Source organism: Tiliqua scincoides, chromosome 12 (assembly GCF_035046505.1).
Source record: "Tiliqua scincoides isolate rTilSci1 chromosome 12, rTilSci1.hap2, whole genome shotgun sequence".
Classification (NCBI taxonomy): domain Eukaryota; kingdom Metazoa; phylum Chordata; class Lepidosauria; order Squamata; family Scincidae; genus Tiliqua; species Tiliqua scincoides.
Window position 1 is genome coordinate 3,524,113 of NC_089832.1, and position 13,610 is coordinate 3,537,722.

The 13,610-nt window shown below is 48.6% G+C and overlaps 1 pseudogene; it reads right to left on the minus strand.

The window, feature by feature from the left end:
- Positions 1 to 922: 922 nt before the first annotated feature.
- LOC136663415 (5S ribosomal RNA) lies at positions 923 to 1,036 on the minus strand (annotated as a pseudogene).
- Positions 1,037 to 13,610: the final 12,574 nt, after the last annotated feature.

Sequence of the window (13,610 nt, forward strand, 5' to 3'; positions counted from 1 at the left end):
CGTGTTTTGGGCTCTCTTGTTCCATAATTGGGTTGGAACCATTAAGCATATTTTTAAAGTCCTGTCATCTTCCCAGAATGCATTGATTCTGAGCATAAGCAACTGGGGCAGACCCTAGCCTCAATACCTGCAGGATGGGGTGTCAGAGATTGGGAGCAACCCTGCAGAGAATACAGTGGGCCCTACTTATCGATGGGCTTGCAATCCAGGGATTTGACTCAATGTGGAGCCCGTGTTGGAGGCCCTCAGGGGACCTCCTGGATGCGACTGAAAGTGCCTTCCACTTGCATCTCAGAAGGTCTTTCAGAGTTCAGAACACCAATGGCAATGATCCTCTATGTAGAGCGTGATGCTACTCTGTCCCTTGGCACCTCTATGGTGAAAACATTCTTTCTCTTTGCCAATGAAGCTTGTACGTAGTCTTTTACTGCCTCTGTGCATATCGTGCTGCTCCTCCTTGCCTTCTACTCTGTAGCTGAGTAAAGCTACCCCAGCATTCAAATCAACAGGTTCCTGGCAAGTCCTGCCTCATTTTGACAGTTTCCCCTGGTTGGCAACCTTCAGTCTCGAAAGACTATGGTATAAGCCTACAGCACCCAGTATTCCCAGGCGGTCTCCCATCCAAGTACTAACCAGGCCTGACCTTGCTTAGCTTCCGAGATCATGGTATAAGCCTACAGCACCCGGTATTCCCAAGCGGTCTCCCATCCAAGTACTAACCAGGCCTGACCCTGCTTCTGAGATCATGGTATAAGCCTACAGCACCCGGTATTTCCAGGCGGTCTCCCATCCAAGTACTAACCAGGCCTGACCCTGCTTCCGAGATCATGGTATAAGCCTACAGCACCCGGTATTCCCAAGCGGTCTCCCATCCAAGTACTAACCAGGCCTGACCCTGCTTAGCGTCCGAGATCATGGTATAAACCTACAGCACCCGGTATTCCCAGGCGGTCTCCCATCCAAGTACTAACCAGGCCTGACCCTGCTTAGCTTCCGAGATCAGACGAGATTGGGCATGTGCAGGGTAACAGTTGTTTCCCCTGGAGCTTTTAGAATCAGAGTGACAAATCAGTGGGACTCTAATGCTGTCAGTTGGTCACCAGCTGAACGCAGCACTGTACAGAGCAAGCAATGATACCCAGGCAGGGTTGCCACCATAGAGATATGGAACTTGGTGGGGTGGGTGGATATAGTCGCTTCTTGACATTATGGTTGCTGACACCTGAGCCCTGTTGACTTAATGGGGCTGAAGGCCCAATCCTATACAACTTTCCAATGCCAATGCAGCTGCAGTACAGGCCTGAGGCAAGGGAACAAACATTCCCTTACCTTGGGGAGGCCTCTATGACTGCTCCCACCCCACCACAGGATGCACTGCACACCCCATTGGCTTGGCTACATCAGCACTGGAAAGTTGAATAGTTTTAATCCTTTATACGCATCCTTCCCTGAGCTACCTTCTATGATGCAGGCCTATTGCCACGAAATGCAGCCCAGGGTGTGCTCCCTATGCCTTTCTAGTACCTTCTGTGAAAGGAAGGCATGAGACCCATTAAGTTTCCCTGCCCATCCATAAGTGGCATTCAACGATGCAGGATGGGAAACAGACTCCGAGCAAGGTGATATCATGCCCTGCATCTTCTTTATCAGATGTGGATCCTCTGTTGTTGGCTGTAGCTACACACACCTCATAATATCTAATTTGGCCTTTAACCCCGAGTAAGCCTTGCTGATTTCTGGGACAATGTAAGCACACCTAACTTTCTCTGAGTTGCATCTAAGAACTGGGAAATATGAATGTCACTTTTTCCCCCCCTGTGGAATATATCTCTTCCTTCTCCAACGTTTTATGCAGTTCTTAAATTTGCCTGTTCCCCACCCCCATGTCACTCTTAAGAGCTCTCCAGTATCCAGGCAACACACACTTGCTTTCAATTGTGCCACACTTTTCAGGAGAGAGCAAAAATCTGAAGATGGCAATAATCAGAGTGCTGAAAGGGATGAATGGAGAGCATTCAAAATGCTGGGTGCCCTTAGAACTATGGCCACATTCAAGCACCATTCATTACACACAGGCTGAAAGATACAGCTTAGAGGCACCCCGAGCATGACAAGCAAGCTCATCAGAAGCCTTGCTTCTGAAACTGCCCTGATTGCATTCATTGCCTTGTGCTTCATTCCGCCTTCGTCAACTGCACACTTCAGTAACCCCTCTGCTTCTCTCTCTTTACATCTTGTCAATGGAAGGTGGAGGAGAAACAGGATCCCGAAAGGTAGGATGTGTGTTTTCTAAAGCAGTGGCTTTTCAGATGTTTTGCCTTCTGGGAGTACATGTCAGTTGAGGAGTCCATGCCACAGAATTCTGCAAAGGATCTTGATGCACACTCCCACGGGCCTCACTACTGACCCTTGCATACTGAGAGCATGGCCTGGAACACACTCCATGCTCCCCTATATTGGCCTCAAGCAGAGGCTTCAGGCACCTGCTGAAAATGCTCTAGGAAGATTTCCTGCTACAGGCAGGGGTTTGAACTAGATGGCCTTGTGGGTCCACTTCCAACTCCATGATTCTGTAATTCTATGACATGCCAGATTGATCTGGCAGTGGTGGGCAACCAGGGACTCTTTTTGGCTCTGGCTGATTGGGGTTGGGGCAGCAGCTCAGGGACAATACTGAAAGTCACAGGTTCAACCATCAACATCCTCTGATTAAAAGGACGTCATAGCAGGTGATAGGGAAGTCTGACTGCCAGAGACCTTGGAGATCTGCTACAGGATTTCCTGCCAATGAAGGCAATTCTTGGTGAGACGGATCCATGATCTGACTCAATGGAAGGCCACTTCAGCTATTCCCCCTGTGTGAATGAGTGCTGTTGCAAGGCAGGCATTGGGAGCATAGTTGCAGAGCTTAATCCCAGGGGGAAAAGCAGTGCCAGGCTGCGGGGAACTCCTTTGGAAGCAACACACATTCTGAGGAGTAAAATGGCATCGCCTCTCCCAGCTCCAGCCCCTTATGTGGGAGGATTCTCTTTCATCACCTGGGGAGTGTGTAAGGTAGTGTTTCTCAAATTGCGGGTTGGGACCCACTAGGTGGGTCATGAGCCAATTTCAGGTTGGTCTGGTAGCACCTAGCTCAGCAGGTGATTGAAAATACAGAGCTGGAAATACAGGGTGCAGAGCTTCTGGGCAAGGTGGGCTCCAGGTGGGTGCTTTGCCCTGAATAGGTGAGAAGTTGGGATGCTGGAAAGGGAGGGAGGGCTGTGTGGTTGGAGACAGATCCAGGTCTGTGTTCCGCTGTGACTTCCAAGCTGGAGTGCTTGAATTCTGAGCCGAAACCTGAGATGGTTTCAGAAACATCTCTGAAACCTGAGATGGGACCTTTGGCTGAAAGGGAGGGAGGGCTGTGTGGTTGGAGACAGATCCAGGTCTGTGTTCTGCTGTGACTTCCAAGCTGGAATGCTTGAATTCTGAGCTATGCCAAGTAACAGCATGAACACACTGAGAGATGGAACCTTTGGCTGATCGCGGCTTAGGCTCAAAGCCTTAATTGATGATGTCACTTCTGGCCATGACATCACTTTCAGGTTAATGATACCACTTCTGGTTGGTCCCAATAGAATATCATTCTAAAAAGTGGGTCCCGGTGCTGAAATGTTTGAGAACCGCTGGTGTAAGGGATAAGCACTGTGCGTTTGCTTGGGGGGGGGGGGCTTGTCATCCATTATTATGTCTCAGCGTTGGACCTTGATCTTGAAAATAGGAATCGCGGCAGAGCCCTGGCAGAAGTGGAAGCCCTGCCTGGCTGTCTTTATGTATTTTGCTTTCAGCTATTCCTCAAAGTCGGTCATCAAGGCCACATCCAATGAAACCACAAAAGTCCTGGAGAAACAGCTACAAAGCATGTTGCGTGGCGAGCATGAGGAAGAGAATCTGTCCATGGCCGTGGACTCTCAGGATGTGGCCGTTACTCACTTTGGTACTTCAGATTTTTGCCACTATTTCCTCCAAGGAGTTCAGGGTGGCATGCATGTGTGTTCCCCCCCCCCCCAATCCTCACAGTGACCCTGAGAGGAAGAGGCAGGAGGCCCATAGCACAGTGGTAGAACACATAAATTGCATGCAGCAGGTCCCAGTTCAAAGCTTAGAAACTCAATGAGGAGGGAGCAGCTGGTGGGAAAGGCCTTGGGAGACTTGGGAGAGCTGCTCCAAGATGATGCTACTGGGGCAAAAATGGATCAATAGCCTGTCTTAGGAGGAAACAGCTTCATATGCTGGGGAGGGGCAAGAGCTCAAAAGCAAAGCAGATGCTAGTGCACAGAATTCCAGGTAAAAGGGAGCTTTGTGAGTTCAGTGACTGGACCACAGTCTTCCATGGGACTGTGTGGGAACTGAAGCTGGGTGTCAAAGACACGCACTCTGACCACTATAGCACACTGCCCATTCAATGGGCTAACTTTTCTATCAAAGCACATTTTCTTTTTGCTACAGGCTGGATGCAACGGGTAAAATTGAGTGTTGGGAGAGTTAGGACAGACAAAAGAAAATATTTCTTTACTCAGCGTGTGGTTGGTCTGTGGAACTCCTTGCCACAGGATGTGGTGATGGCGTCTGGCCTGGACGCCTTTAAAAGGGGATTGGACAAGTTTCTGGAGGAAAAATCCATTGCGGGGTACAAGCCATGATGCATATGCGCAACCTCCTGATTTTAAAAATGGGCTATGTCAGAATGGCGGATGCAGGGGAGGGCACCAGGATGCAGGTCTCTTGTGATCTGGTGTGCTCCCTGGGGCATTTGGTGGGCCGCTGTGAGATCCAGGGAGCTGGACTAGATGGGCCTATGGCCTGATCCAGGGGGGCTGTTCTTATGTTCTTATAACTCTTCTTATATCCTTACCTTGCTCTAAGATCCAGGGACGTGCCTTGAAAATTGGACGAAATACAAAGGAAACTACAGGTGGCCAGAGACAAATCCTGCCGACACAGCGAAACTGAGTTGTGAGGAAAACCCAACAGAGTCTGCCAGCAGAGCATGGTGAGTTGTGGATTCTTCTCCTTTTCCAGTCTTTGAGCCTAACTGGCTGCTGCTCTACATACGGGCTCTGGCCCAGTTTTGTGAACATGCATGTCCTCTCTCCCCCAACACCTCACAGAATGATTAAATAATTTTTTTGACGCTCTTAATTTAAAAACACGTTTGCGGATTTGTTGGGGTTGGTGGTGGAATATGCTCAAACCGAGGGTGAAACCCCTACACATTCCACATTCCCCATGTGCACATTAACTAACTGGCCATGCAATCCTACCTTGACCTGAGCTGGCACGGCTCAGAGTGTCGCGAGCACGCCATAAGGCACTTTTGCACTTACTTGCGAGCCGATTGGGTTGGTGCTGAGGCTTGTGCTGGCCTGCACTAGCTGTCACAGGTGTTTCTCAGGCAGAATGGGGGCTGGGAGAGGGTGGTTTGGAGATGGGGAGGGCAAAATGGGGGGAAGATCAGGCCCAAGAGGGGAATGGGATTGGAGGAAGCCATGCATGCTGGATCCTAAAACCCTGTTCTCAGGCTGGGCAGCCTTACGCAGTCTTCCTGGATTTTCACCAACTATATAGCTGGTATGGATCTCTGAAGCCCCATAGGGATGGCTGGTACTTTATTAGGAGTAAGGAGAAAATACCCTGAGGAGACCTCCAGCCACCTCCTAAGTTGTATTGGATGCAGCGCAAGCTGTGTGGCCTGGCTGTGGCAGCACAGCTTAGGATTGGGCTGTGAGTGGCACTTGCATCTCACAAATATGATGAAAATTGGTTCTCTTCCAAAGGATCTCCTCTATGGAGAACTCGTGCAAGGAAAGCGCCCTACAGGTAGACCACAGCTGCGATACAAGGACATCTGCAAGAGGGATCTGAAGGCCTTAGGAGTGGACCTCAACAAGTGGGAAACCCTGGCCTCTGAGCGGCCCGCTTGGAGGCAGGCTGTGCAGCATGGCCTTTCCCAGTTTGAAGAGACACTTGGCCAACAGTCTGAGGCAAAGAGGCAAAGAAGGAAGGCCCATAGCCAGGGAGACAGACCAGGGACAGACTGCACTTGCTCCCAGTGTGGAAGGGATTGTCACTCCCGAATTGGCCTTTTCAGCCACACTAGACACTGTGCCAGAACCACCTTTCAGAGTGCGATACCATAGTCTTTCGAGACTGAAGGTTGCCAATACTCATATTTCTCTCTCTCTCTCTTCCTCGTTTTAAAGTTTGATTAACGTTGGAACAGGACGTGCTTACTGGAGGACACCAAATCTGACAGCCTGCCAGCTGAAGTCCTGGGAAGTCCTCCCCAAATACATTATGGGTCTTGAAAACGTGACTATCACAGAGGGTAAATTTTCTCGGGTTTTGTTTTCATGATGTTGGGACAGAGCAAGAATCAGCTGCAGTTTTTCCATTCTTAGGTCTCGGTTGAGTTTGAGGGGCAAACTGCTTGTTACACTGCAGTTTATAAGAACATAAGAGCCCCACTGAATCAGGCAGTTCCTGGCAAATCCTTTATTTCCTTCTGACTCTTTGCAGAAAATGCCGAAGATGTTGCAAACCACATTTTGACTCTACTAAATTCTACCGAGTTGGTTCAAGGGCTGAGTGATGAAGAAATGCAGGTCCTGATAGACACGCTGGCGGCCATTGCCGGCTGCGAAGAGATCAGTCAGACGCTTGCGGAGAAGACGTTAAAAATAATAAATATCATTATAACAAAGGCAGAGAATATCCAGGACTTGCAGCTGAAGGTCAACAGGTAAGGGATCGGCCAGTGAACCCCCCAGCTTAATGCAAAGAACATCTAGGGCAAAATGGATGGTCAGTAGCCTCACATCATGTGCCTGTTACTGATCTGTCTGGCTTCAAAGTTCAAGAGGAGACTGACAGCCCAATCCTATCCACACTTTCCTGGGAGTAGGCCCCATGGACTCAACTGGGACTTACTTCTGAGTAGACATGCATAGAATTGGGCTGTGAATCCTTAATTCTGCCCAGAGGCATCACTAGAGTTGCGTCACCCAGTGCAAGAGCTTATTGCAATCCTGTCAGCTCCCCGATGCATCAGCTTTGCGCCTCGTACTGTGATCCCTACCTGGGTTGTGGACATTGACAGTATATAGAAAAGGAAGATGGTGAGGCCAGAATCCTCCTCCCTGACATGCTCCTTTTCTATGAGCAGGGAGTTTATGTCAGGGAGCAATGTCAAGTGGAACCAAGCCTGGTAGAATTGGAAGACCCAGAGCCATGTAGAGGAGGCCCTCTGTATCTGCGGGGGTCTTTTTGGATACCAGTTTTTGTGGATACCAATTTCCATAGATAATGACGTTCGCGGAAAGGCCTCGCAGGACCTACTGAATGTGTCCGGCAGAAAGAAACAAAAATGCCTTCCAGAGCCTCTGAGAGGCCTTCTGAGACATGACTGGAAGGCGCTTTCAATTGTGTCCGGGATGTCCTGTGAGGCCAGATGAGGGCTCAGCACCCTCACTGAGTCAAATCTGTGGGTGCTAAACCCATGGATAAGAAAGACCGACTATGGGTATAGTCGTTGAATTCAAGCTGAAATCAAAGTCCAAAACAGCAAAGTTTTGTTCTTTGCTGTTTTGTTCATTACGATACAGTGTTATTGTAATTGATTTATCATGTTTTATTCAGTTGTTTGCTGCCTTCAGTTGCCATTTTTTGTGCAGTACATTTTAAAGCAAAAGAATAATAAGCATCAGCACAGATTAAAAACAATCCACCATGAGCTAAACTATGCGTTTCATACGAACGCATGTTTATTATCTTTCATGTGGTTAGTGAAACATGAAAGCATTTTTTTTGGTACAACCTCATCAGAATTTTGTTGCTATGGGCCAAATATATTCCCTGGGCCAGATTCAACCCATGGTCTGCCAGTTGGTCACCCTCACCCTAACCCAATCTGGAAGTAGAGGAAGGGTGGGTGGATGTGGGAGGCAAGGAACCATTGCCAAGTGCCCTGAAAGCTCAGATCTCTCTCGTAGGCTTTCAAACTGGGGCTTCAAAAGGAAAAAGAGAGAGTGTCAAAAATAGGCTGTAAACTTCCCAGCGTGGAGCTGTGTCGTGATTCTCTTGGCAATGTTTTTCTCCTGCAGTTGCCTCCTATGCTGCAGTGTTTGGAGCAGTCGTCCTAGTTGGCAGCTTTATGCTGGTTAAATTAGACTTGTAAGCTAATACAAGCAAGCTGGGGTGATGGGTGGTACAGGCAGATGTTTAGGACAGTGGGATTTCAGGGCTCTGGGCTGATCACAAAAACACTAAGGGGAAACCACAATTCCCCCCTCCCTGGCAGTGCAATTGTTCTAGGACAGGGGTCTCCAAACTTTTTGGCCACAGGGTCGCATCAAATATCTGGTGTGGTGTTGAGGGCCGAAAAAAAAAAATTTAAAAAATAAAATTTAAATAAATAAATTACAGATGGAACTTAGATGAGTGAATAAATGAATGAATGGGCTCATTCATTCAACCTCTCCGGCCCTCAGAACACCATCCAGGCACAACCAATGTCTTGGTCTGTGGTCTGTGGAACTCCTTGCCACAGGATGTGGTGACGGCATCTGACCTGCATACCTTTAAAAGGGGATTGGACAAGTTTCTGGAAGAAAAATCCATTACAGGTTACAAGCCATGATGTGTATGTGCAACCTCCTGATTTTAGAAATGGTTTATGTCAGAATGCTAGATGCAAGGGAGGGCATCAGGATGAGGTCTCTTTTTATCTGGTGTGCTCCCTGGGGCATTTGGTGGGCCGCTGTGAGATACAGGAAGCTGGACTAGATGGGCCTGTGGCCTGATCCAGTGGGGCTGTTCTTATGTTCTTAACTACAATTCCCAGGAAGCCTTGCAGGTCTCGTTATCTGGTGTGCTCCCTGGGGCATTTGGTGGGCCGCTGTGAGATACAGGAAGCTGGACTAGATGGGCCTATGGCCTGATCCAGTGGGGCTGTTCTTATGTTAACCAGAGCACAGTTCGGTCTTGTTCAGTTGAGTGGGCCAGAGGTTTTCAGGGGACAAGAGTCTGGCTGTGGGAAAGGAAGAGGCTTGCTGGGGGCTGCATCTGGCCCCCAGGGCCGGGGTTTGAAGACCCCTGTTCTAGGAGGTAAAATAGCCTGCTTTTTTTTTTTTTTTGCAACAAACTGAAATGAAAAAATATAATGCAAACCACTTCTAAACTGGTACTGAACAGGCAGTTTTGCTTTTCAATCCACCGCCTCCTGGTGTGATTTTGCGGAGCAGATTGTGTGAAAAATTGCAAATCGAGAGGCAATTTGACTCATGTAAGATTTTCAGTGCGATATGCCATGACTCCAGAGTTTGCTACCCTCCTCTTTGCCTTCCCCCCCAGTGTTTTTTGCAGCACTTTTTGCCCCATCTCACCAGAGCATGGACTCTAGACAGTGTCACCAAGTGCCAGGGACCAGAAGACCTTTGCAGATCATTGGAGGGACACCTCCACGTGCATTTCTGTAGCACTGTTTGGTTAAATGTCAATTTAATTGATAGCTAATAATGGATCTGTGATGGGGGGATCAGCAGGAAACTCAACACTGAATCCAGTGTGACTGAAATATTTTGCATCTGATAGAGGGGGAAAAAAGGGGAGATTGTGGGGTCAGAGAACAGGAAATTGAATGGAGAAACAAACATGAATTTCATGCCATATCTGCTTTGACCCTGAAAAGCATTGGAATGATAGTGGAGCAACCTCTTGCCACTTGCAGCTTCTTCTGCCCTGATCCTTTGGATGGAGGAACCTAAACCCTGGATTCTGTCATTAAGGGCCCAATCCTATCCAACTTTCCAGTGCTGGTGAAGCTGCACTGCAGCCCCCAGGCAAGAGAACAAATGTTCTCTTACCTTATAGAGGCCTCCATAACTACTCTGCCACCACAAGATGCAGTGCTTACCCCATTGGCACAACTACTCCAGGGCTGGAAAGTTGGATCGGATTTGGCCCTAAATTACCTGGGATCAGAAGAGCCTGCCCTAAACACCCTTACAATCTCTTCCTGTTGTGGGTCTCTTTGGATTGTAACTTGTATTATGCTTTGGGAATTATCTGAAAAGCAAGGTACAAATATTGATTGATTGATTGACTGATTGATTGATTGAGATTTCACTGGCTAATTATGACAGGAATGAAATTGTTTCTGTGTCTGTTTACTTTGTTGCACAGCATCTTCAAAATAATAGAACAAATAGGTTTCAAGGTGGACTTCAAGGAGGAAAAATTATTCCTCATACTGCCCAGCCTGGCTTTGGCCTTGTTACGTCCAGATCCCATGAGTTTTCAGGGAATCATCTTTGGTGTTACTTCTTATGATCCAAAGAGGGATCCAGAGGTAAGGTTCACTCTGAGCTGTACCCTTCTCCCCTCCACCCACATCCTGCCAGAACTAGAGAGTCACCACATCAAAGTGTTCAGAGATTCTGGCATCCGAGTATCCAACTAGAACTCCAGTCTGGTGAAGACAGAGGTAAAAATGGATCATGGACCATTCTCTGGATTGTAGGCTATACGTAGTAGATGGGCACATAAGAGGTCCCCAAAGAGGAAGAATGCAAACAGGGATTTGGGCTTCAGCATTTCCCCACAGCAATGTCTTTAGCAGTCCAAATGCTTTCTGTTTCCCACAGATTGATATCCGTCAAGTGCCCTTTGAAGCGCTGGCCTCAGTCTCCTTGCCTAGGTTGCTGAGTAGATACCTGAAGGTCCAGTCTTTTCAGCCAGAAGATCACACAGAGATCCAGTTTAGTTTCTTTGGCACGCCTTCGCTGTTTGAGGAAAACAAGGTGGTAACAGGACGGTGGAGTTCAACAACCCAACACCAGCTGCTCAAGGAAAAAAACCCAGAACCCCCTTCCATGTGTCACCTTGCCAAGCTTTGATCATTCTTAGTCCTCTGATTACCCACCAAGTCTTTCCTTATTTCCTTGCTTCAGCCTTCTCAAGTTTTCTAGGAGGTGGAATTATTTCAGATTTAAGAGGGACTATTTATTGCCTGGCTGTTGCTTCGCCCCATATACCTTTCAAGCTCTTCCCTTCCTTGCCAGGAGCAATCCTCTGCTTCCCTCAGGCACTGCTAGGTGCTAGGGGGTTGCATTTGGGGGGGGGGGGGAATTAATAGAATCCAGTCTGAATGGGGCCCAATATTATTTTTTTGTTCTGAAACAAACATACCAGAGAAGAAAAGGGATGAATGAGTACTTATGGCAGGGGGGGATTTTTGGCAAGCACACCATGGTATTCAATGGTCAGTGGTTACAGGAACAAATCTAGAAGTGATCCCCAGTTGGGTAAATTGACAATTGTCCCCAATGATGACTCAGAGCCCAATCCTAGCCAGGCCTACTCAGAAGTAAGTACCATTATAGTCAATGGGGCTTATTCCCAGGTAAGTGTGGATAGGATTGCAGCCTCAGGCCCCAATCCTATCCAGTTTTCCAGCACTGGTGCAGCCACAATGCAGCCCCAAGGTAAGGCAAGAAATGTTCCCATACCTTAAGGAGGCCTCTGTGATTACCTCCCCATCACAGGATACAGTGCATGCCCCATTGGCATGGCTGCACCGGCACTGGAAAACTGGATAGGATTGGGCCCTCACAGCTCAATCCAATCCACACTTTTCTGGGCGTAAGTCCCATTGATTCTTATGGCACTTACTTCTGAGTAGACATGCATAGGATTGGGCTCTTATTCTCCGACTTGGCAAGATTCACGGTTTGGTCATGCTTGGCTCTTGCTTATCGCGTAGCCAACCAAGGGCCCAATCCTATCCAACTTTCCAGCTCCAGTGTAGCCACAATGCAGCCCCGTGGTAAGAGAACAAATATTCCCATATCTTGAGAAGGACCCAGTGACTGCCCCTCCACCACAGGATGCAGCGCACACCCCACTGGCACAACTGCACCAGCACTGGAAAATTGGATAGGATTGGGCCCCAAAAGTCCGAAGGAAAAACATGGGTTAAATGCCAGGTGAATGCAGAGCTGTGAATCCTTTTACATTTGCGCACGTTTCTTCTTACAGAACAGCGGCCACAGGAACGTAAAGCTGAACAGCTATGTTGTGGGTGCCAGCATTGAAAACACGCCTGTTAAAAACCTTGAGGAGCCCGTGGTTATCACACTGAAACACATACAGCAAAACCTGGTACTGCATCATTGTCTCTGCCTGTGTTAGCAGTAATTGCGCCACAAGAAAGTGCATTGTCGGGCTTTGCTTCCTGGCCATTGGAGATGCTGTGCTTGCTGTGGGCAAAGAAATGTTAGTCTGCTTTTAGAGGGCTTCTTATGCCCAAAGAACATTGTTCTGCCCTGTGATGGGTGGGGGTGCTGTTAGAGTCTACTGGTGGGGTGACCAGAAAGGGGCAAAAGAAAGGGGCTTAGGTTACAAGCCTAGACACTTGTCCTGGGCAGAAGCCCCACTGAATGCAGTGGGACTTGCACTGGCCCCTCTGCCAGAGTGCCTTATGGTACTTTTACGATGCCCAGCACTGGGCGGCATAGGATCAAGCTGTAATGGTGCTAATACTTACTTCTGAGTAGGAATGCTTAGGCTTGCACTGTTGGTTTGAACAGTGCAAGCCTATGCATTCCTACTCAGAAGTAAGTCCCACTACAGTCAGTGCTGGGCCTCAGTGCTGGAAGGATGCCAACCAGGAGTGCAAGGCAGTAAGTCTGCCTGCTGGGTGGTGGTGGTGGTGGGGGCAGGGAGGTAGGGGAAAGCAGAGGGAAGGTTGGGAGGGGTTGAATGGGCAGGGGAGGGAGGGCCAGAGGGTGGATTGGGTCCAGGAGGGGGGTAGGGACAGCAGCAGAGGCTGCCTCCAAATCCTGTGCCCCCTCCCAAGCTGCCCAACACAGCTCAAGAGCTGGCGCAGATCCGAGTACACCTATTGGGGCCAACTGCGCTCGACATGGGGTAAGGCAACCAAGGTTACCCCGGGGAGACTTTCAGCACCTTCCCTGACCCCAAAGAATACAGAGGTGACCATTCTGGCTCCACTGTACACTGGGCGCCAGGGAAGGATAGGATCGGGCCCTTCATTAGTCAAAGTTTTTTAAACTCACCCTTCTGTCCCATGAACAGGATCCCCACCTTGCAAAAGCAACGAACCATATTTTAAAAACAAAATGCCTATGAAATTCGCTAATAAAAGATACAGTGTAGGCTACACTACGGAGCAAATAAAAGAACCAGCCTTAAAAGAACCCAGCATCCCTAAGGGTAGGGGACTTAATGAGTCTCCCGGGGCATGCCGTGACCAGGAAGGGTCTGTTTGGAGGGGGATGCCGCAGTGGAGTGGCAGAGCATTTGTCCTCTGCAGAAGGTGTACTGAGAAGGTGTACTGAGCAGGGGGTTAGATTAGATGACCTCCAGGGTCCCTTCCAGCTTTTTCTCTCTCCTACAGATTGTGGCACAATGGTGATTTAAAACTCTTGTAGATGATGCTTAAGATGGAGCTATCATTCTAAGAGCAAATTGTCTTAAGCTGTTTCCGTGTCCTTTTCAGAACCAGTCTCCTGTACACTGCGTCTTCTGGGACTTTGAAAGGAATAGTGAGT